The following is a 23,768-nucleotide window of genomic DNA, read 5'->3' as shown; positions in this document are numbered from 1 at the left end:
ATGAGCTGGTTTTCCAGAGAGGCCTGAAAATGCAATCCATTATCTGATATTTTGTAGGAGCTTTTTTAATTAAGGCTTTGGCTAAAGAGCTGATTAAAGAGGTGTGTGGTGGTTTTGTCCTTAGGGACTTGGCACATCCCCACGTCTGTCACCCTTCTGCAACTACAAAACTCATTTTTCCCCTCGTGTCATATTTGGAACGAGGCCTTTTTATTATTCTTTAGCCCTTTCTATCCCCCATTTATTTCTTACCCCCCTCTCCCCCCTCCCAGCGGTGCAGATAAATCATTATAGTCTCCGCTCAGCTTGTCTCCTTCTCCCGTAACCCAACTTCTGTGTGCTACTGGCTGGTGCTGAGCAGAGGGGGCGTGAGCAGCGCAGCTCCGTGCCTGTGGTCAGTAATGAAGACTTCTCTTTTTATACACAGATTACGGAGGAACTGCACGGGGCCAGACGGCAGCTCTTAATTCCCCGGCTTTTGAATTTCTCAGCCCTCGAGGAGGAGAATGCAGCCTTCCCCTCCAGCTCACTTATGATGAGGTGGGTAAACACCCTTTTGTCATTTAAGGCTCTCTTCCTGATGTCATCTAAATAGGATTTTTTGTTGGGTTGAAGGATTCGGGGTAGAGAGGGAAGGGGAAGGAGAATGTGCTGTTTGCCACATGTCAGTGTTGGGGGTTTGATACCTCCAGTGATTTCCTAGGGTTTGGTGGCCTCAGCAATCCGCCTCGCTGACGGCTCCTGCGTTTTCGCTCTGCAAAGTCCCTTTAACAGAACTTTTCTCCCCCCTTTCCCCTTTCTCGCTCATTCAATGACTCAACGAGGTTTGTCAGAGTCAAAAAAAAAATGATGCTCTTTCGCTGCAAAGTATTTGGGCTATTTGTGTCAGACCAGGACTTTAAAAGAGAAATCACTGCCACCCCTTTTCCCCCTCCCAGGGTAAAACTGCCCCCGGGGTCGCAGTGGTGTTGCAGGGAGCTGCTCCCTGTGAAACCCACTCCCCGTACCCCCAGGGCTCCCGGCTCTGCTTTTCTCCTGTCACCGGCTGCGATGATCCCACTTCTTTCCCTGGCAAAGTGTCGCCTCTGCCCCGGAGGGGTAGGGAAGAAGGAGTTAATCCGTGTGTGTCGTCCCCCCCCCAGCTCCCCACCCCGGCTTCAGCTGCAGAAAATATGAAGTGAGGATAGATCTGCTCATCTGCTGAGCAGAGAACTTGCCTTTGATGTCGGTCCTTCCTTGCCTCCTTATCCCCCCCCTCCATCCCCTTTAACCCTTCTGCCGGGGCTCGCTGTCTCCCGGGAGCACCCCCTTTCCCTCGGGATGCGGACACAAGAGGACACGGAGGGGGGCTGGCATCACCCACCCGTTTGCTCCCCACTCCTTACCCTCCCCTTCCCTGGATGTGCATCCACGGGGAGCGCATCCTCCCCGGGAGGGACACGGGGACACCGGCAACGACTTGGGTCGCCAACGAGTGTTAGCGGGGGAGTCCGAGCCCATGGGTCTGAGACAGGTCGTGGTGGGGTTGGTTTATTTTGGGGGGGGGGGGGGGGGTTAACCTCTTTGCTTCTCCGCCGAAGAAATGCGCTGCTGCCGCTTTAAGGCAGAGTCCCTTTAAGTGACTTTCCATTTGCTGCTTTGGAGAGCTGAGAATTTGGTTTCCCAGATTTCCTTTGAATTGTGTGCAGTAGTCAGAGGGAGTTAAAAAAAATAACCCTACTGTACACTCGGGAAACCTTCAGCAGCAGCGAGACAAGGGGAAAACCTGAAATTTGGGGGGGGGAATGAGATTCAGGGTGAAAAAGTTATCTGCTACCGTTTCCCTTTGCCTTCCTGATGCTGTTCCCTTTCTTACTCCGTGAGGAGTAAAGGAATGGGGAGGGGGGCTCCCCATGGGACACGGGGTAGCAGCCTGTCTGCACCCACCCACTCTGTGACAGGGGTGATGCTGGGGAGCATCATCAGTTGATCATGACTTGCAGCCGTGCACCATCAAATTGATTAGCACTTTCTTTTCCTAATGTTTGCCCGGAGAAGAACAAAAAAAGAAAAGAGAGGAAAAGAGGGGAAAAGGCCCTAAATAAATAAGGAGCCTGGAAGGGGGCTGGGGAAGGCTGTTTCCTCAATTAGCTGGGACTTGCCTTCTCTTCACGAACGGAAGGCAGTGCGTTTTAGCCTCTGGATTTGTGGAGCTTTCTCCAAGTGCCAAGTCTGGTTATACGGGGACTTGGGAGGGTTAGGTGGAGGAATCGGAGTGGAGCTCTGCTCCATTAACTCCTTCGGAGCTGAGTGGCTTTGGGAAGCTATTCCTGGCACTGCAAATAGAACTGGCAACCCAAATGGGTGGAAGGGTTTGACAGCTGAGCGCTTGGGAGAGGTGATTCCTCTAGCTGGTACCTTGCTGGGTTGGGGATTTGCCTGCGCAAGGTGCACCGATGGAGTGATGCCGTAGGGATGGATGGACCTTGGAATGAGTTGAATGTATTTGTCATAGCTGTTAGTGGGTGATTCATGGGGACTGTGGTCAAGGAGCAGCTTTTGGGGTTGTACAGAAGGTTGGGGAGTATCAGTGGCCCTTGTGTACCCAGGAGGAGAGGCTGAGGATGCAGATAGCTTGCGGTGAGGGGCTGGCATCACTGCACATCACACCAATGCTGTCCCATCCGGTACCTTACCACACTGCTCCTGCGGTCAGCAAACCTTGTACAAGCAGGAATGGCCGGAATTGCTTTTGGCACTATAAAAATACGGTCTTATTTTGGGATAAATACAAGAACTGGCCGCATACCACCAGCAGCAAACAGCTTTGGGGAGAGACATCCTAACCAGGCTGGTGAAGGGAAAATGCTCTCCAGCAGAATAGTTATCTGTGCTGTAAGTCAGACAGGGTATGTGGGGAAATACCTTCACCTGTATGGGGAAAAACTCTCCTGGGAGTCTAAAATACATGTCCCAGTCTGCCCAGTCCTTGGAAAAAGGCCTTGGCTGTGCATGGATGTGAGATGTCTCAATGCGGCTCCTGCATGCCTTTGATCAGAGCCCCGCTGTCCTGGGGACATCAGTCCCCATCACATCCTGCACCAGCACGGCTGTAAAGTGCCAGCAGCACAGGAGGGGCTCTCACCTCCTTGCAGCCTGCCTGTCTCACAGTCGCACTAAGGCTCCTTTACCCCTTCTTGGAAGCATAAAGGGGCCTTAAAAAGGAAGCAAAGGTAACTTAAATTTAATTTACACTCACTTAGAGACCTCTTTACATGGCTAGAAGAACATAAAGGGGCCTTAATGTAGCTGGGAATCAACCTCTGAAGGTATCTGCGCCTGACTGCTGGGCATTCATTTTGCAGAAGCTCACCTCAGGCTGCAATCCAGCTTTTAATTCCTCAGCCCAGATCTGCTGACATACAGGGAACAACAGCATCGGCCCTGGTGGTGTTAGGTCTCACTTACACGTGTGTAAGTGAAATCAGAGTCAGACTTCCAAGGAATAACTTGCAAGGAGCAAGTCTCAATTTCTCCATCATCCACTTGGGATCAAGTGAAAGGATTTCCCAGTTTAAACTCCTGCTCCAGTACAGGAAGGGACCCTCCTCTCCCTCCTGCTAAGGGGCAGAGGGCCGGAGAAGGGAAGCTGAATGAGTCATGGATGGGAAGGCGATGGTGTTCCTTGTCACTTAACACCCACTCACGTGGATGTGGCTTCCCAGGAAGTCTGAGCCTGCCCTTGCTTTTCTGTAATAGCAAACAAAGCGAAGATTGATGCTCTGTGCGCTGTGTGGAGGAAACCACATAGTGGCCATGCACCCCAGGAGACACCAGTGAATCACTTGGAATTTGCCTGGTCCCCTATGAATCCCAAGTTCTGGCTGTCTGAAGCCCCTACAGCAGTCACTGACAAAGTGCTGCTTGTTTTAAAGCTTTAACACCAACACCAAAGCCCAGTGAAGAGCAATGGCCCACAATCTGTTTAGCAGCATCCCTCATGCCACCAGGGATCCCTGTGCTGCCTGTGTGACAGCTCTGGAGGAGCTGGAAGAAGCAATGTCCAATGTCCTTCCACATAGGATTGTCTCAGAAACGTGAGGACAGATGAAGTGGCCCGAGGTCTGACCCTTTCTCACCTTTCCCATGCTTGCAGGGCTGCTGGTATCATCCCTCCCCACTATGCAGCGGGATGCAGGAGTGTGTGTTTTGCTCTGCAAGGATGCGCATCCCTCCTTCCTCTGTGGTCCTGTAGACGTAGGAATGAAATCCAGCAGGGAAGGACCAGTGCTTGTGCTGTCCTTTGGGTTTTGTTTTGTTTCTTCACCTGTTTTTGGTTTCAAATGCATTTAATGATTACCTGCTCCTGACCTGGCCGATCTGCTTGTCAGGGACCAGGAGTGTGGCGTATGAGTGGCTGGTGCTGGAAGAGCAGCCAGCAGGTATTTGCTCTGCGTTTTGGCCTCCTTGCAAGCTCGGCTTCCCCCATGCCAACCCTTACTGCCTGCAAGGCAGTGCTCTGAAGTCCATTTGGCGCCGACTCCTTCCTCTCTTTGGCTTTGCCGGCCAGCGAGATCTTTTCCATCTCTGTGGTACCCCCCACCTCTGCCCAGTGCTGGAGGCCATAGAAAGGAGCTGGGCATGGTTGTGTTCAGCACACAGCAAACTGCAGGGCCCAAACCTCCCCATGCTCATCCTCCCCATACATCGATAGAGATCTCCTTCTGAAGGCATGTGAAAAATGTAGCCGCAGGCGACCATCGGTGTCCCCTTGAAAGCAGCCTGGTCTATTTTGGGTTGAATCTGCTGCTTTTTAATTAAGTGGAACCGCCTGCCCCCTCCCTGTGGCCACCCGGAGAAGCGGGGTGGCAGGAGTTATTTCACGCCCCTTCCTGTCAAGCTGTCATGTTTAATTAGCAACCTCCTGCCCCGGCCAGGGTTAAAACCAGGCTCCAATAACACCGGGTGCTGGCCTGGGGCTTCCCACTCAGCAACACCTCCAAAATACCTCCCTGGGAGGGAAGTGCAAGGGGACCCCTGCTTTTGGGCACTGATGTTTCCTCTTAGCTGGACCATGCTGCTGCAGTCCCCCAGATAGAAGACTGGCTTCAGACTCGGAGTTGGAGGCACTCCTTAGCCCTGCAAGGGGGATGATAAGCTAAAGCAGCTTCATGGCTCTGCTGCCACATCTGAAACCACAGAGTAAAGAGGTGCAAAGTGTTCCTGTAGACGTCTCCTGCTAGCATGGAGGTGTTTGGGCAATGCTGATGGGTTAGTTTGCCGCTGGATGGCTGGTATCGCCTCTCTGGACAGCCATAGAGGCTCCCTGGATTGAGGATCACATAGCCCAGGCAGATGCAGAAAGGTGGACCCTGAAAACCTGGGCTCTTCGGAGAAAGGAGTCTGGGAGCATGGATGCACATGGAGAGGATGCAGGGGGGTTTCAGAGCAACCTCCCCTCCCACCAGTGTCACTGGCTTTAACCAAGTCCCCTTCCCACCCCACCAAGGCTTGGGGAATGGTCTTCCTACACCAGCACCAGGCTGAAGAGGATGGGAAGGAACTCTGTGCTCTCTTGGTACTTATCAGTAGCCAGGAAACAAATTCTTCTAATTGACAGCAAACCACAGCACTTTCCAGAGCGGAGAGAAGGCCAGCGGTCCATTGGGCACGCTGTGAAACTGGAGCAGGACAATATCCAGCCCTGATGGATGGAGCGGAGCTGACCTGCCTTGGCTGGCTCCGGTCCAATAGCTCACTTGTGTTTGCATTTAATTGCAAACGTAAAAAAAAGCCCTTTCTTTTCACAACAACAAAGCCTTGAACCACACTTCAAAGTTGGGATTCTGGGACAGTTGAATACCTTTTAAAAATAGCCCTCTGAGCAGAGCCAAATGCTAAATGGATTGCAGAGGGCAGGTCCCCCACGTGGGGCTCCAAGCAGCCCAGTCAGTGCTGCTGCCTGTGACTGCTGCTGCTCCCCTGAGACCCTCTTAGAGGGGGTCCCTTCCTTCTCTTGGGCTTTTCTTCATGGGCATCGCCAACTGGGAGATGGCACGGCTGAAGCTGACAAGCAAAGCCCTTAGAGGGTGTTTGGGAAGAGTGTGGAAGTGCCCATCTGAGCTGCGACCCTCATGAAGCGCCATTCAGGAGGCTGTGATTTATCACCTGGGAGGCTATAGCTGGACTAGCCATGGCAGGAAAAAGGCTGGAGGGGAAACTGAGGCAGCACTGTTTCAGAATCCTCCCACCTTGTCCCAGTCTCTGCTGGGACTCTTCTGGCTTTCAAGGAGTGTCCATGGCCTTCAGCCCAACCTTGGTCCTGCTCTTGGTCAAGTGATCTCAGAGCTGATGGCTGGGCCAGCTGTGGTTTAGGATCTTTTTACTCTAAAATAAGGAGTTTTACTCTCCTGGACGTTTTTCTAAAGCATCAGTTTATTTTCTCCCTTTTTACACAGAAATCATAATCCACAGAGTGGGAAATAGGAGATCTGTTGCACAGAGAGCCCAGTTCTCACGGCGATTAACTGAGATACACACAAATCCACCCAGCAGCACTGACGTGCCCTGGCTCGGAGCATCCTCATCACTGCCCTGACCTCCCTTGGCAGTGGCGCAGGCAGGGCCCTTCCCATGGGACTGCTGCTGCCAAGGATTTAGGAAAGGGATGCCTCCCCGAAGCCTGGAGCCAGCCCAGGTTGTCCAAAGTGAAGGTGGAAGTTTTAAAGAGGAGGTTTCTTACTGTGAGGAAGCAGAAACCGCATCACTGAGGAGCCCGGATGTGGGGCTGGGAGATGAGGATTTGCTTCAAGCATTTTCTGTAACAGCATCAATTCACCTGCAATGCCTGATGGGCTTGTGGGAGCCTGGAAGCTGTTGGTGAAGATGAGGGAGTTGTGAAACAAGGCATTAAACATTGTCCCCATTCACATTTCACAGAAGCAATGTGAGGGTGGGTGAGAGCTGGTGGGATGTCAGCATCCCGAAGCATGCTTTGGGATTGGCATTGCCCATGTCCACAGGCCCACAGGACCTTGCCAGCACCGTTCAGATGCTTCCACCCTGAGCTGTATCCCACAGCATCACCGTCCCCATCACTGCAGAAGGTGCTGCTCCTTTCCTCCACGGAGAAATGCCGCCTGGGCTGGGGCTCATCCATAAAGCCCTGCAATCCCAGCAGAATCAAATTGCTACCTTCTGGAGATGAAACCCGGCTCCCAGGGCAAAGGAGACTGCATGTAACTCCGGGAAAAGCTCTTCGTCTCGGAAGTGTGCTTTTCTTGGACTGCTCTGCTGTATTTATGCAGGCTGGTATGTGGGGAGTAATTAGAACCTCATCCCAAGCACTTGACAAGCGTGTTTTCCATTCTAGAAGCTGACAGGTCAGCCCAGCCGGCCGGCCCTCTGTGCCTAAAAATGTTGACGTTTTATCTTTGCTGAAACTAAAACTAGGGCCCAGGAAGTTCTTGGACCAAATGCTGCTTACTGACAGCCTGATGGTGGCATGCATGGTGCTGCACACACCTGTGAAAACAGCGGTTCCCTGTGCCTGCACCTGACCCCACCAGGACAGTGGGAATGGTGGGAATGGGAAAAGCCAGTGCTGCTGTGCATGTGAAGGAGCTAGGACTGTCCCTGCTGCTGGAAGTCATGGGAAAAGGATGCTGAATGGAGCAGAGGGAGCAGAGCTGGGAATGCCTAGATGAGGCTGGCCAGGTTCAAGGACAAGTTGCTCCCACACAGAGCAGGGATTCAGGCAGATGCTGGAGAGTCCTCACTGCTCCAAGAGTGGAATCAGGGAGAGATGGGTGCTTCGGACCACAGGTTTCAGTAAAAGCCTGGTGTCTAACCTGACCTGAGAGAGACATGAGGATGCTGAGGATGAACTGGCTCTTATCTGTCTACAGCACCTCATAAAACCTGCAGGAAATGGCCCAGAGGCAGCTTGGGCTGGCAGAGCTTCCGAAGATGTTGGAGGAGGTTTCACAGGGAGCTCACACAGCCCGGAACAGCTCAACTAAACTGACCTTATTTTGGGTGATTCCTGAGATGAAGCTAAAAGTGGACCCCATTGGGAACCATTCCCTTTGCCCTCACTTGCCACAGTCCCAGTGTCCCAGCCTGTGCTTCAGGTGTCCCTTTCTACTGCTCCAAAGCTGGAGGACACGGTGTGAGATGTCTGGTTTTCAGCAAATGGATTAGTAAAGGGGAAGGAGAGGAGCACACTGGGGTGTGAGCACCCCCAAACCCTCCCAGTGCATCCTGGCAACCTGGGGAATGGGATGCTGGATGGAAGGGATGGGCTGGAAGGAGCCAGACTGGCTGCAGCCATGGCATCACTCCCATCCCTATGTTTTGCAGCAGGCCTGCTCCCGTTCTGGGCCATCGCTCATTGCCGGAGCATCGTGTCATGGAAGAAGGATTATTTTCCTTCCCTGCGCTTGCCTTCCATGTAAACCAGCCCTACTGTGTAATGTTTCTCATTTCCTCCATACATTGATGAAGGCTTGAAGTGAAAAGCTGCACACTTAGGCTGACCTAACCCCGAGCTAAGCCGGCAGCCGGAGGGACACAATGAGCCGGCTGTTCGGATCCCGCTGGCACCGGCTCCTTGTCTGCTCCCAACACAATGGTGTTTTCCTTGGCCGGCGTTCAGAGGCGCGGGAGGGAGATGGTGACAGGGAGGATTCCCATGTCCCAAAACTGCTCAGCACCATGGTGCTGTGTCTCCAGGATGTGCCACAGAGCCCATCCTTGGTGGTGCAACCGCGTGGTACCGGTCCTTAGATGGAGCCACGGTCCTGGGGAGCAGGATGCTCCCTGCATGGAGCAGGGTGAGATAGGCTGTATGGCCAAGCACAGCATGGGACGTTACCAGCACTGCCCCAGAGGCGTCTGCATGTGCAGGGTCCCCATCTCATCCAATCCGTTGGTATCCTTTTGGAAATTAATAAGATTAATTTAGTGGTGAAACTTTACTCTTGAAATGGAAAATCTGTGCTTTCTTTGTCCATCTTCTCAGCTGACACTGATCACTGAATAGGTCCAGCATCTCACACCTGTAATTTGGGGTAATAAACCCTTTTTCCATAGTATTTTCCCCCTGGCTCTAATAGCACAGCAAGCAGGGTGCTTCTCAGTAGCATTTCCACTAAGACCAGTGTTTTATTGCATATAAAGTCCTATTGAACATGTTTTGGTGGCCTCATCTCCCTCCAGGATGGAGAAGCTTTTCATTGCCATGTATCATGCTGATGACAGGGCAGTGAGGTGGGTGAAGATACAGCGCCTGGCACATCTCCTACATGTTGCTTCTCCATTAGCTCAGCAAATGATGAAGGTACAGGGGGGCATGGGCATAACGAGGGGCAGCCACCCAGCATGGCCAGGCAGAGCCTGTCACCTCTGTGTTATCTGTAGTAATTCAAGCTCTGTCTCACCCGCACACAATGCAGCTGGAGAATCTCCTCCGGAGGAGGTGAAGGTTTTAATGACAACCTGGTAGTGTGTGGGTCAAGCAGTGGCTTGTTGTTGCCTTGAAAGCTGCTCAGGGTGAGACTAGGTGAGCTGCCATCCTGATCTCACACTCCACACTGCTCCAGCAAGGATGCTGCATGCCAGGGAGCAGTGCCAGGTACCTGCCCACCGCAGCACAAGGGACACTGCTTCGTGCCCTGGTGGAAATCCAGATGGAAGCCCAAAGTCCCTTTCCTGCCAGCCTCTGCATTCCTCCACCTCAACTGCAATCAAGGAATTACCACCAAGGCAAACGCAAGCAAGGAACTGCGAAGAAAGAATTGCAAGGAAGGAGCTGGAAGCAAGGAATTACGACCCAGGCAATTGCAAGCAAGGAATTGGAAGCAAGCTGGGTGTTTCCCAGCGCATCCTTGGAGAGATCCCTTCCTTCACCTTGCTGCTTTTCACTCTTTAGGATTATTCTTTCTAATCTGGATGACTGCAGATGCTATGCTGGCTGGCAGAGCAGTAACCCAAAGCGAATCTCCCATGGGAAAGCACACGGGTGTCCTGGTTTCAGCAGTAGCAGTTCACGCATGAACCGGAGCAATGAGCCTGGGGTTTGTCACGGTGTTCCAACCAGAGCAAGGCATGCTCTGCTAGGAGCTTAGGGACACGAGTTAAACCCAGTTTTAGTGCAAAATGTATGAGAATCCCATTCAAAATGCCTGCCTGGAGGGAAGGTACGTGGCGGCGAAGGCTCTCCCATCACACACTCAGCAGCACCGCCGCCAAGGCTGCAGGCTGAGCAATCCAAGCGGGAAGGTTTTGAGAAGCGGGGATAATTAATTTTGGAAGAGATTACGAAAGCTGTGGTGAATTCTGTGTCACTTCGAGAGCCCGGAGCAGCCTCTGGATGCTGGTGTAAAATATCTGCTTTCATTCAACCGCAAACTCTCGGGGCGAGGCCAGAATCCCTCGGTGAAGCTTTTCTGGCCAGCGCGGTGCTGGAAGCCAGTGACTGGCTGATCAGAGGGAAGAGTAGTAATCTTAATTTATCACATGCTTTTCATCCCAAAGCACTTCCACAGTCCGAGCAATCTCTGCTGCCAACTGCTTGCTGCAATCCTTTCAACTACCCGAGCTGCAACGCTTCCTGGGCTGTGACGGCAGCGAGGGCTGTCAGAGGCAGGTTGCCCTGAAGAAGAATCTCTTTTTCCAGTAGAGAGAAATCCTTCCTGGGGGATGCACAAGCCAGACAGACACAGCTCCCCGGATGGGAACGGCGGCCAGGGAGAGTTTCACAATGCTGGGTTCACGGCGAGGTCCTTGGGATGGTTACAGGGCTTTGCACGGCCCAGATCCGGTCTGCATCCCAATGGATTTTTCAGTGTAACATCCCTCCCACAGCTGTCAGGGTGTCTGTGCTGGCAGCCCTGGCTCACAGGAGGGGTAAGCTGGGATAACTTGCAGATCAAAAGCTACCCCGCTTTGCGTGAGCAGCCATGAGGTGGTGGAACTGGTGACACAAGGGCTTGGCGTGTGGGGTGCATTTAAATGTAGCCCTGCATCCCAGCCAGGATGGCTTCGCAGTGGGGCTGGATACACCCTTGAGGCCAAGGATGTTGGAAATCAAGGTCTTAGCCCTGTTTGCTTGTGACTGGGGCTGAGCCGGGACTTTGCCTCTGCAGCTCTGGGGTTAAACAGAGCTGCACACCCTGATGCATGCTGCAGAAGTGGGAGATGCAGGCCCCTATGTGTGCTGCAGATGTGGGAGATGCACATCCCAGTGTGTGCTGGAGATACAGGAGATGCATGCCCTGATGCATGCTGCAGAAGTGGGAGATGCAGACCCCTATGTGTGCTGCAGGTGTGGGAGATGCACATCCTGATGTGCGCTGGAGATACAGGAGATGCATGCCCTGATGCATGCTGCAGATGTGAGAGATGCACATCCTGATGCATGCTACAGATGGAGGAGATGCACATCCCAGTGCATGCTGCAAATGTGGGAGATGCACATCCTGATGTATGTTACAGATGGAGGAGATGCACATCCCAGTGCATGCTGCAAATGTGGGAGATGCACATCCCGATGGATGCTGCAGATGAGAGGGATGCTGCAGACGTGTGATTTGCACACCCCATGGTAGGTTTCTCTGCCTGGCCAGGCTGGACACCATCTCCCTATCTCTCCTCCCAGCCCTGGTCCCACCCGTCCATGGCCTCAGCCACATCCAGCACCAGCCTCCTGACTCTGCAGCTTTCAAGCTCTTGCCAGGGCAGCCGCCCCCCACTTCCTCCCCGGCCTCACCGGGGACTCACATGAAAAGATCATTTATAAGACCTGACGTTTTGTTTCACTGCGAACGCCCCGGCGAGGGCCGGGCTTGAACTGCTCTTCTATTCCACACGGCCCCTATTTATTTCTCAGATGGATTAGTAAATCGCAGCTGTCACTGAACATTAGCCCGGCTGTTTCATCAGCTCTCCCTCTGCAAGCTGACAGTCTGTTAGAGCGTGGTATCCGTCAGGATGCTGCCGCCACCTCTCCCTTTCAGCACAGCTTTACTTGCAGGCTCGTCCGTGCCCCCACGACGTCCCAGACCAGCTGTATAAATGCACATAGCAATGAGCAAAAGCTAACAAAAATAACAGGCTCCCCATGTTCACAACCCTTACCTGGTTACCACTGGTAGAATAGCTGATGGAAAGCATGAGTAACGTGGAAAGGGATGATTATTGCCATTTCTCAGGCTCCGTGCGGTGGAGGGAGGGTTGGTTCAATTTGGGGTTGCACGGTAGCCCCCCTTTGAAAGGTTTCGTGCCCTCTCTCAGTTCCTAAGTAAACCTCTCGTCCCCCTGTCAGCTTTGATTTGTAGCCCTACTCGTGGCATCTGGTTTTCATATGAAGGGTGGAATACAAGGGATGCTGTCTGCTTGCTTCTGCCCAGAGCTATTCATCTGGGGCCAGCTCGCCGAAAACAAACCCCAGCCGTTCCTGAAAGGCACTAATCATTGCAGAGGAGGAGGGCAGGGAAAGGAGCTGCTGTCCCTGTGTGCTGTGGGATGCAAAATGAGGGGCAGGAGGAGCTCCAGCCCACCCGGATCCAGGCTCTGCCGCGTCTCCCTGCTTGCACATAGGATGGGGATCTGGCAAATGCACCCAGAACGTGAGGGCAGAAGAAAGGATGGGTTTGCAGGAGGGATTTCAGCAATGATTGGTATGTGCACATGCATGTGCTTTTGTGGCCCCTGGTTTGTGCCCAATATCCTTTCTCTGTGCTCTTGTTAAGTGGATAGGGTTTGAGCATCCCAAACAGCTCCAGAGTTGCACATGGGTGCTGGTGCTGCTCCAAACGGCCAGTGCAGAGCCCACCAGTGGCACAGGGTTTGAGCAGCACCCGGTGTAGGGCACCCACAGGCTTTTGCAGGGTCTGTGGGGGTGAAATGGGGTTGTTTCAAGGCGGTGTGGTCAGAGCCTGCTTTGTGAAATGGGCCATCTGCTTTTACCCTGACCCTCAACAATGGTGTTTGCAAAGCCATGGGGAAAACCTCTGCCCCACCTTGGGGCACCAGTGCTGCCCACGGCTTGTTCTTGTGTTCATCCTCTTTGGCTTTGTATTGCATGTGGCCATTTTGCTGCTGCTTCTTGGGACTTTGAGGTTCCCAGTGGGCAGACACAGTCACTGCCCTAGAATTGCATTAGGAAATGTCAGGCTGGCCACATGAGAGCTGCAGAGGAGGCAGAATTGTGCCACTTTCCCTTAGCAGCCACATGGGACCAAGTGCTTTTGGAGGATCCCATAGGCAGAGTTCCCCCCACGCTGTGTTATCCTGCAAGGGATGAGGACATACCGGAGTGACAGCTTGTTCTCCATCCACACACAGCAGTGGTTTTGGGGCCTCTCCCAGCCCAGAGAGCCCATCCTTGAGCCAGGCCCCATGCAAGGAATTCCCAGCCTGGATGAGGTTTGCTCACCCTCACCTTGCCATTGAAGCTGGAGGACGAGATGAGGCTGTTCTCTGGGGTGGCTTCCAGCTAAGTCCAGCTCCCAGCGCCAGCATACCAGAGCACTGATATAAAACCCAGCAGGGACCAGCCAACTGGGAGCACTTAAAAGCAGGAGGATTGCAAAGCCCGCAGACGTGCCTGCAGCTGACATGGAAAGAGCCTTAAAAAGAGGAACATCTACCTCCAGCTGCTGCGAGACACTGGGAGCAAGGGATGCTTCCAAACACGAGCCCTGCAGGACATCCCATGCTAGGTTGTGGGTCCCCATGCATGCTGAGTGCCCCTTTTGCCCCCAGCTGCTGCTTCATCCCAACTGTGCTTCCAGCCTTCCCATTCCCCTTTGGGATGGGAGAAACCAGGAGCCACATCCCTGCATGGGGCAGAGCTGGATTAGGTGCAGGACCAGGTTCAAACAGCACTAGAAACCTCCAGCCACCCATCCCCTGTGCTAGCAAACCACCTTCAAACCCTGTAAAGCCATTACCGAAGCGTGCCTTGGCATCATCTGATTTTAATGGGATGCTCTGATTTTCCTGAACCAGCAGCTGATTTTCAGCAGTGAGGAATGCTCTAGAGAAAGCAATTTTATTTTCCCTTCCCTTGCTGGACTTCCTAGGACACAGCCTTTGATCCAGACTCCTGATGTTATCAAGTTGGAAGCTGCAGCTCTTTGAAGCTGGCTTCATGTTGTGCTTTAGACTTCTGGGGGCTTTAAACCCTCATCACAGGGTGCAGCTGTGGTACAGGTCACCCCAAATTCAGACCCAAGGGCTGTGGCCACCAAGGGATATCCAAGGGCTCAGCTGGGATCACTCACAGCTCAGGTTGGGAGCTTGCAGAAGAGACAAGATCATAGCATGCAGCCTGCTCTGGGAGAGTCAAGGCTTCAAGGAACTCAGGACTGTGATCTGGGTAAGGTTTTGGTGTTCTGCTGCTGTTTCCAACATCTGGCCTTGTTGCTGTGACCTGAGGCAATGGAAACAGGTCATGTCCTGATTCTGGAGGAGCTGCATGACGTGGATGTTGGGATGATGCTTTTAGGGTTGCACTCATTTGGGTCATCGTAAAACTCCATTCTGCTTTGTTTCCACATCTGCCTGCCCCAGATTTCACCTCAAAGAGGCATCCTTGCACCTTGTTTTGGGGGTGCCACGGATCCAGCTGGAAGCAACAGCACGAAGCATTCCCAAAGCAGCAACAGCAAAGGATGGGACCAACCCCAAGCAGCCGGTGCTGGGAGCTCTGCTGACTTGTACTGGATTAACAGGGACATGGACAAGTTTGGTTCAGTTTGGAAATGAGCCCCATGTCACTAATGAGCAGCACCCATGAGCTGTGGGTCACACAGACATCGACCAGGACATGGGGATGAATCGAGCTTGATTTGTGCACTGCTTTAAGCTGAGCTTAAAGTGTATTAAACTTAACAATGCTACTTAATAATTACTTAAACTGTTATTGCTTGCTTGCATGCTTCTATTTTTGACAGTCCAGGGCATGTTATGCTGGGGTGCTCCACAGGCACAGAGCAGGAGGGGGTGTTCTGTCCCCCAGAACAACCTGAATATTATATATAATATATATAGCTGAGTATATCTATTATATATGTTCAGCCTATATAGCTGAGTATATATTTTATATATGTTCAGCCTATATAGCTGAGATGATGCAGTTTCAGAGAGCAAGGAGGAGGGATTTGAGAGTGTTTGCATGAGTTTGCAAGCAGCTCTGCCCCTAGCATGGGGTGAGGAGGGTGCTGGTTGCTGGGCTGCAGGCAGGTACCCCAAAGCATGGCCAGAGAGCCCGTGGGCATCACTGGAGAGGAGGACATGGACATGAAGACTGGCACAGGCAGCAGAAGAGACACTGAGAGCCCCCCTGGGTCTGTCTTGACCCTTTTTGTCCTTTTTCCCCATCACTCAATTAAGAAAAGCAGGATAAAAATAGAGCTCAAAGATCAATTGGCTGTAAGGCTGGGAGGAAGTGGCCTGCATCCCTCAGCACTCAGGTTTTGGCAGCTGAAGCATCCTGGCAAGGCCTGGCAGCACCGGCAGTGAGGAAGGCAGACTGCAGGCAGGAGGGAAGGCAGCACATATGGGTGTTTGCTTTCCCCTTGCTGTCCCCTCAGGGATGCTGGCTTCAGGAGGGCAGCACCACAAAACTCTGATGGGAGCCCCCTGTGAGCTCCACAGCAGCATCCCCATCTCAGCAGGACCAGGGGCCTCTTCCTGGCTTTCTGGACATTTATCCATCAAAGCTTCTCCCTGAGAGCTGCATTCTTTGGACTGGTTGCACCAGGATGATGTCCCTGAAGGGTTGGCTTGGAGTCCATCTCCAGCGTCCCTGTTGCAGTCATTCCCCACTGAGCCAGGTTGCTCCCTTCTCCTGCAGAGCCAGATCCCAGTAAGCAGCCTGCTGCCTTCAGGTGGCAATGTGACAAGCACAAATATAGGAGGATCTCCCCAGGACAATGGGGAATGGTGTCTCCAGCCTTTGGGATTTGCCGCACTGGGGAGATCCACATATCCAGAGCTCATGTAGAGCCCAAGTAGGACAGAGGAGTCCTCAGGTGCCAGGTAGGGTTCACAGCCACCCTCTTTGGGCAGAAGACACAAAATGGGGTACCCAGAGCATTCCTGCATCTTGGAGCCAGCTCCAGCCACTGGTAAAGGATGCTCACAGCCTTCAGGTGAGGCGCAGGGATGCAGGCATCCTTTTCAGCACCAAGCAGCACCCATCAGACTCGCTCCTTCCTGGGACAGCAACTGCTGCAGACTGCAAACGCACCCTGTGAAAGGGCTGGAGCAGTTCAGAGAAGAAAAGTGGTCAGGATCCAGGTCTCTGACACGATAAACCCACAGCAGAGTGAGGGATGGGTATCCCAGACTTCCACATCCATTGTGCTTTCCTCACCATGGCCATCAAGCCACAGCCACCAGAGGCAGCCATTTGTTTGCCTATAAGGTACATCAAGGGCATGCTAGTGAGGAGCTCCAAGGAGGAGCAGCCAAGCTGGATCTGATGGTGTAAGGATGCTGGACACATGCATAAGCCCACACTGCTGCTTCTTAGCACCAAGCCTAAAGCCCCATGTGGTTTTCCAGGCTAGAAGATCATCATTTTTTCCACCTCACAAGCAGCCTTTGGGCTGAACTTCTGTCCTGCAGACAGAAACGGCTCTAAAAGTGCCCCTGTAAAGCAGCTCAAGCTCTTCCCTTGAGGAAGGTTCACAAGGAAGGTGGAAAATAGGCCCTTAAATGCCCTCAGAATTTTCGTCTCTTCCCCCACCCCATCTTCCCTTCCATCAACTTTTAAGCTCATCCAAAAACTGCAGCCCTCTGCTTCTATACATTGATGGCAGGACAGGGATGCTGCAGCTTTGCCAGCAGCGCAGGATTTCCATGGAGCTATAAGTGGAAGCAAATGGTTTAAGAGGAAATTAAATTTACAGCTCTATAAAAAAAAATGCATTTTATTGCTTCGCCTGTCGTTCGGTAAAGGCAGGGAGATAAAGGAATGCTTTGCATTTGTCTCTTGCCTTGGAGGCTGCAGGCATAAAGGAGCAATCCCACCGATCACGCAATGGCCAGCAGACAGATTCACCCCAGCTTCATGGAAGTCAATGGTGAAACTGTGGGACATGGATGCTTGGAGGTGATGCTTACAGGGGGTGTGAAGCAGGATGCTTCATACTCTTAAATGTCAGCTGGATCAGGCATCAGGCTTGGTTTGGAGGGCACTGAAGGGAGAGATTGAACCATATTCCTCCCAGGACTATAGGAGCATCCCTGCCTTGAGTGGATTCTGGAGGAGCAATCAGTGGCTCACTGGATTCGGCTTGCACAGCGTCAGAAGCTGCAGCTTTGGGGCTGCACATCACTGCCATCCCTGGAATGATGTTTCCCATGGCTGCCAGCCCTGAGGAGACCCACAGGAGCAGCTGGGGTGACATCTCTCCCCATTGCCACCTTCCTCAGGGCCCAGCATGGACCAAAGGATGCTGTGGCTGCACCCAGGAAGCCCAGTTGAGGTGGACAAAGGACCTTTGCCTCTTCCAGCACCGCTGGAGCTACAAAAGCGAGTGTGAGGAGGCTCTTGGCCCTCTGGAGGAGGAACCTCCCCCGGCTCCAGCCCTCCCAGCTGTGTCAATAGAGGAGGAAGAAACAAAAGTGCTCTTTCTTCGCCTGTTGTTTTTGCAGAGGGGGACAAGCCGATGGCAGTTGCACTGTGACACTGGCTGCTGGGGACAGGCGTGTGTTGGGCTCAGCTGAGCTCTCTGCAGCCTTCTGGGAAGCACTCAACAGTGAGGGGCAATGAAGGGAAACCCAGAGGGTCTGCTTATATGTAGATTTCCTTTTGCTCGGGACTATATTGAGAGCAGGTCTTTAAAGGAAGGAAGGGAAGAGGCAATCTGGCCTTTCTCTGGAGCATTTTTCAGCCCAAGGAGCATCCTTGCTGTCACCAGAGCCCAGGGCTGTTGGTTGCACATCCCTAGGCTTTGCTGGGACATCTCTCCCTTCATGGCTGTTCACACTGATGATGGTAGTGCCCTGGTTCCCCACTGCATGTTTTCCATCCCCACCTCCAGGTAGCCTCCCTCACAGACTGTGTGTGCAACACAGACTCAGGGAAGAAAGATTGAAGACATCGCAGGGATGAGACAAGGGTCTGGCCATGCTCTACACTCCCCAGTGCTTACCAGCAAGCAATCCTGCAGGCAGCCTCTGAAATGCTTTACAAGACATCAGTGTCTCTCTCTCCACGTTGATATCTTGCTAGGACATCACCCAGCAAGGCTGCTATCCCTCCTAAGCACACAGAGCTCAGCAGGGCTTTGGAGCAGCAGCTCATCCCTGGAAAGCCTCCTCTGCATCCTGCTGTGCTGAGATCCAGGAGCATCCCCATCAGCGCTGCTCCAGTCTCATCCCAGGCACATGTAGTGATGGCCACAGCTGCCGGCTGACCCTCTGCTGTGCTCCCTCCCTGCATCGAGCCTCTCCAGACCTGACATCAGCTGTGAAAACAAGCAGAACTGCCTTCCTGCATGGGGCAGGAGATGTGTCCAAAGCCCCTTGCCACCGCCGCAGCACAGGGAGCAGAGAACTCACAGCGGTGAACATCGCAGCCTTTGATACAGGAGGATTCTTGGCCCTGTTTGCCAAGTGCTAAACATTATACATACTTCTGGGATCGAAATGACGGAATGTGAGAGTTAAGTCATTGTGCCTGTTCATTTCAAAGGCTGAAGATGCTACACCCTGACCATGTTTTCCACCTCCAGCAGTGTAGCCAGGCTGCTGACATCAGGAACGTGCTCCAGGTTTCCCCACACATCCCTCCTCCTGTGCCATGGCTGGATAAACCCATGGAAGCTTCTTGAAGCTTCAGGGCTGGGGAGAATCTCGGGGATGCTTAAACCCTAGGGATGTGGCAACACCTGGGGTAAGAGCAGAGAACCCAAGCTGGCTCTGCCCAAACCAGTGTGCGCCTGTTTGTGTTAGGCTGGGAGTAGTTGGGTTTTGTCTTGGAGCCTTGTTTTTCCCATACATAATGATGGAGCTGGTGGTGGCACCATTCCTGCTGGGTGCTGTGAAATCCCCGATGCAAAGCCAGTCCACTGGCCATGTACATGTCACTTTTCCATAGGAAGCCCATCTCAACGCTCTGAGGAGGAATCACACAGTGAGGATATAAAGTGAAGTTGAGCAGAACGATTCTAATTCACGTTTTGCCTTGAAAAGCAGATTTATGTACAACATTTGCAGGGGCAACACGATATAAATCAGCTGCTCTCCCATGTCGTCTCCATGTGCTGCTGGTTCCCATGCATATATCCATTTTAATCTCTGGGCTGACAGGGAGAAATCATTCCTGGCTATTCCTGAGGCCAGCCAGTGTGTATTGGGCAGGAAAAGGGGAGTCCCAGAAAGAAGGGAAGGATGTCTGTTGCTCAAAGGAAGCATGTTGCATCAAGCAGATGCCTATTTGGGTGGCTCTTTCCCCATGCGGATGCTCTGTCCAAGTCTACCCACTGCTCTCCACCCCCATGTGATGGGTCACTTTGGGGTGCTCGCTGTCCTCAGATCTGCCTGGCCACATGCATTCCCACAGCACTGATGCCCAGAGGATGCAGGAGCAGGGATTGCCAGAGAGCCGGCGTGCCTGGGTTTGCAATGTGGCTCCTGACACTCATCTGGTTGTTGGCAACCGGAGCCAGGGAGAGGAAAACAATACGCGACTGCACTGCAATTAAACAGCCTCCTAATTGTAGTGCTACATACGGCTCTTCCGCTGCTTTCTAAGTTTGGTGGCATAATTACAGCAGCAGAGCAGAGGCAGCATCTGCATTCCCACCGCGCCAAGCCCTGCCTTCCAGGGATTTTGGATTTGACCATATAAATCCTGGGCTGAAACCTGGCACGGAATGAAAGGGAGCAGTAACCCCTGCGCCCTGCCTGGGCTTGGCCCTGGTGAGGCAGGATGGGCAAAGCTCTCGCACCCCCTGCAGCCCCCGCCGTGCTTGCTGGCCCTCTCCCGCAGCACGGTTTCCTCTTTAGGATGTGTTTTTGCAAGCCAGCTTCAAAAAAAACCCACTCCAAAACAACAAAGTCTTGCTCTGGTCGATCATTGTAGCTCTCAGTTTAGAAACATGCGGCGAGGAAGATTAAAGGGTGGCTGGGAGGAAGGCAGGCTGGGTGTCAGGATGCTGGGATGCGCCGGGAGCAGACACAGGCACAAGGGAGTTGCCTTTTCACTGTGTCTCGATCTCCCCAGCTGGGCTCTTTTTTGGGGTTGGGGACAATAAATCCATGTCCCTTTGGCTGATCCTGGTGCTGGTTTGCTATTGTAGCGTTGCTTGTGCAGAGCGGTTTGGTTTGGGAGCATCCCAAGGGATACTGAGCGCCCCGGGGGGCAGGTGTGCTGCAGGCAGCACTGCCTGCCTTTATGAGACAGGCAGCAATAGCCAGTGGGGCACAGGAAGATGCCCAGATCTATATTTAATTGTATATATACATATATATACATACACACACACATATATATATACATTTTATACTGCGGGTTTGAGGAATCCCAAGATAAATGCCATGTTCTGTGTTAAAAAGAGGACGCCTTGGAAGGCCGGGGAGGGAAGCTGAATCGCAGCCTGTGTTTTCGGCTGGAAAACGTGTTCCCGAATGTTTTCCATCACACAGGCGGGTTTGTGTGGGTTCACCTGGGCAGGAAGCAGCGGGGTAAAGCGATACCCCACGGGGCGCGGGCAGCCCTTCTCCAACACCCCCTTTCCCTAAACCCGATAGCAGCCGGCTGCTCCTAATGAAATAAGCAGCCACTTTACTGCTGCTCTTGCACCATGTGTGAAAATTATTAGTTTTGCTGGAAAAAGCAGGGAAAGGGTTGGGGCAGATGAGAGATGCACAAAGTTATTTTCTTTGCAGCCCCATCCTGCCTGTCTTATCCCTGCAAGTGTCTCCTGCAGCATTAAATCTCCAGGTGAAGGTTAAAAAGCCCTCTTGTTCTGTGAATTCACTGTAAAAGTATGCGGGGTTTAGTAATGTTGCATTAGCACTGGTTCCGTCGTTGCTAAATAGCTGAGGGAAATAGTTTCTGGTGTCCACTGGATTAGGTATTGTCTGGGATGCTTTCTGCGGAGAGGAAAAATAATCCTGGGATGAGTGTGGCCTGTCGGACAGGGAATGATGTCCCGACCCCTTTCCCGCATCTGCCCACCACTGGGGTCTGGAAGTAAACCACGAATGGGTTGATTTCACCCTTTTTCAGAAGCAAGGTTTAAAAAATAATAATTAATTGTCACTGGTTGGAAGAGCTCAGTTTTCCAGCCAGGATGTAAAAATATCCGGGTTTTTTTCCAGACTCCCAGAGGGTCAGGAGGAAGGTTTTGTTCTTTTTCATTCCTCCTTCAGTGGCTGAAGATGAGGAAAAGGATGAGAAGCAGAGGGGAAAGCATGGAGCCCTGTGATGCTGCCTGCCCTGGGCCAGGGCAATACCCAGATCCCTCCTCTCATTTCTGCGCTTTCCAGGCACTTTTTGCTTGCAGCATCACCTCAACACTGGGATTCAGGCCCCGGAGTGGCTACATCTGTGTTTTCCCTAAGGGAAGGGCAGCAGCATCCTTTCTTCAGACACGGTCTTCCTGAGGCAGCGTCTTAAAACCTTCCTGTTCTGCCTGAAAACCATATCCTGAAGCAGAAGGGAAATTCCCAGTCCTTGCTTTGCATCTTGGAAGCATATGCTAAGGAGGGATGTTGCCCTGGACCGGTATCCAGATTAACACAGCACGGATGGGCTCGGACCCCAAGTGCTTTTCCACCTCACGCAGCACCAGCAAAAGGAAAATATCATAAGAAATAGCATGAATCCTCTCAGTGGATTTTATCCACCTTGGAATTGCCTGGCTTGCGCCCTCTCTGCTGCTGCTGGGCCTAGGGATGTGTCCCCACATCTGCCACCCAGCAGCTGGACCAGTGGGAAGAGCTGTGTCTGCCTGGAAACCCATCGGCAAAATGCTTTTCATTACTCTCCCTTTGAAGTTTCAGGCATGTGCTGGACTCATGCTCGGCACCTGCAAACAAACCTGACCCGAGCAGCTTTGATGTTTCATGGTGCAGGAGCGTCTCCGCAGCCATGGGCTGCTGTCACCATCCTGGAGAAGGGCCAGAGGGAACCGGACCTGGGAGTGATGGTAGAAAACAGGGATGGGTTTTGGTCCTACTCCTCCTCACCCCACAAATCCGGAATGCACCAGCGGGGTGCACAAATCCATCCCTATTTTATGTCATTGATGCTTTCCCACATCCCGGTGCCGGAGGAGGACCAAGCTGCTCACCGCACCAGTGCTGCCCACTACTGGCAGCCATCCGCTGCTCCCCTGGCTGCGAAACACGCCCGACTGCAACCAGCATCTTTACGAAGCAGCCGATTGAAGCTAGCCATGAATGTCCCTCTGTTCAACAGCCTTTTTATAGCTCCATGCGTTTTTCTTGGCCCCTAGCGTTTCTGCTCCCGTTGAGAACAGAGAGCATCTCTCAGCGCCGGCGTCCGCAGCCAGCTGGGGCCAGAGGGGGCTGCACCAGGGAAGCTCATTTTGGGGGTCCTGCTGTCTGAAAAGCGGTGTTCCCACCATGCTTATGCACTGGCATTGGGGCAACTAGGGTGTTTTGTAGCTCAGACACGACAGAGCTTGTGGACCATCCTGTGAGGAGGTGTGGTGATGCCGGAGGCTGGTTTCCTACACCCCTGACCCTGTGCTGTGTTTTTTTTTGTGTGGCACATCCTTCCTGCTTCCTAAGGGCCATAAATCCCAGGGGAATGCTGTGCAGGATGCTGAAGGAGATGGCAAGCTTGATTTCAGGGAGTGGCTCCAGCCAAACCAGGTCATTCTTCATCGAAATCATATCATCCCCACTCCTGCCTCCCTTGGTTGTATCTTCCCATAGCGATGTGGTACCCACAGGTTCATTCTAGCCCCACTGGTGGGAGAGGGACCTAAAGAAGGGTAAACCCCAACATTCCTTAGCTGCCTTCCCCATTCCCTGGGATGCAATTCCCTCCTCACAAGCATTCCCCTTCCCCAGGCCCACAAGCCATCTGCTTCCCCTTTGGCGTGGCGAGGATTGCAAGGCACTGACGCATGCTGCTGGCCGAGCCACAGGGAATTGCTCTGGAGCAGACACAAGCCAAGGGCTGGGCAGCAAGGACCTGCTCCCCATCGGTTTTACTGTGCCCAGCCAGAGGACATCATTTACAGAATGGAGTAAATAGGCAGTAAATTAAGGGGATGGTACAAAAATCCTCTCTGGGTGGGACTGGTGGGGTCCCCACTTTCGGGCAGCAATTGGGAGGGATGCAGCCAGTGATGCCAGCTCACAGGGATGGGCGAGGAGGATGCCCATGGCATTGAAGATGCAGGTCCTGGGTGGCATGTTTGGATAGGCAGAGGAAAGGTGTGCTGGGAGAGGGCAGTGCACACTGTGCTTGCAGTGGCTGAGCTGTACAGCCCTGTGATTCCATTCATTCTGTGATATGCCCCTCGCCCAGGCATCTGGGCACAGGTACACGAGCCCAGCTTGCTGCTTGAAGTCCTCCGAGGCATCAGCATAAGGGCCTGGAGGTGGCACCCAAAGCACGTTCATGGAGCTCAGAACATCCCATCATGACCAGAGATCTGTGTGCTGGGGTAGCCCCAGCCACAACTCCACTGGGGACCAGCCAAATGTGTTTGTCCCAGTAAGCGATGCCCCCGGTACAGAGCATCTCCCAGCCAGCCTTTGCCTTTAGCTCAACACCTTGCTTTCTA

At 52.9% G+C, this 23,768-nt stretch overlaps 1 protein-coding gene across 2 annotated transcripts in view; it reads left to right on the top strand.

Moving 5' to 3' along the window:
- Positions 1-23,768, top strand: part of ZNF469 (zinc finger protein 469) — a 207,013-nt gene that overhangs the window by 159,047 nt on the left and 24,198 nt on the right. For both annotated transcript variants that reach the window (XM_062623696.1, XM_062623697.1), the window contains one exon: positions 428-540. The gene's annotated coding sequence lies outside the window, so the exon portion shown is untranslated. The remainder of the gene's footprint in view (positions 1-427; positions 541-23,768) is intronic.

The sequence above is a fragment of the Pezoporus occidentalis genome, unplaced genomic scaffold, assembly GCF_034315485.1.
Source record: "Pezoporus occidentalis ecotype Australia unplaced genomic scaffold, CSIRO_AGI_Poc_V1 ctg258, whole genome shotgun sequence".
Lineage (NCBI taxonomy): Eukaryota > Metazoa > Chordata > Aves > Psittaciformes > Psittacidae > Pezoporus > Pezoporus occidentalis.
Note: the sequence above shows the minus strand (reverse complement) of the source record. Positions and strands in the feature narration are given on the sequence as shown.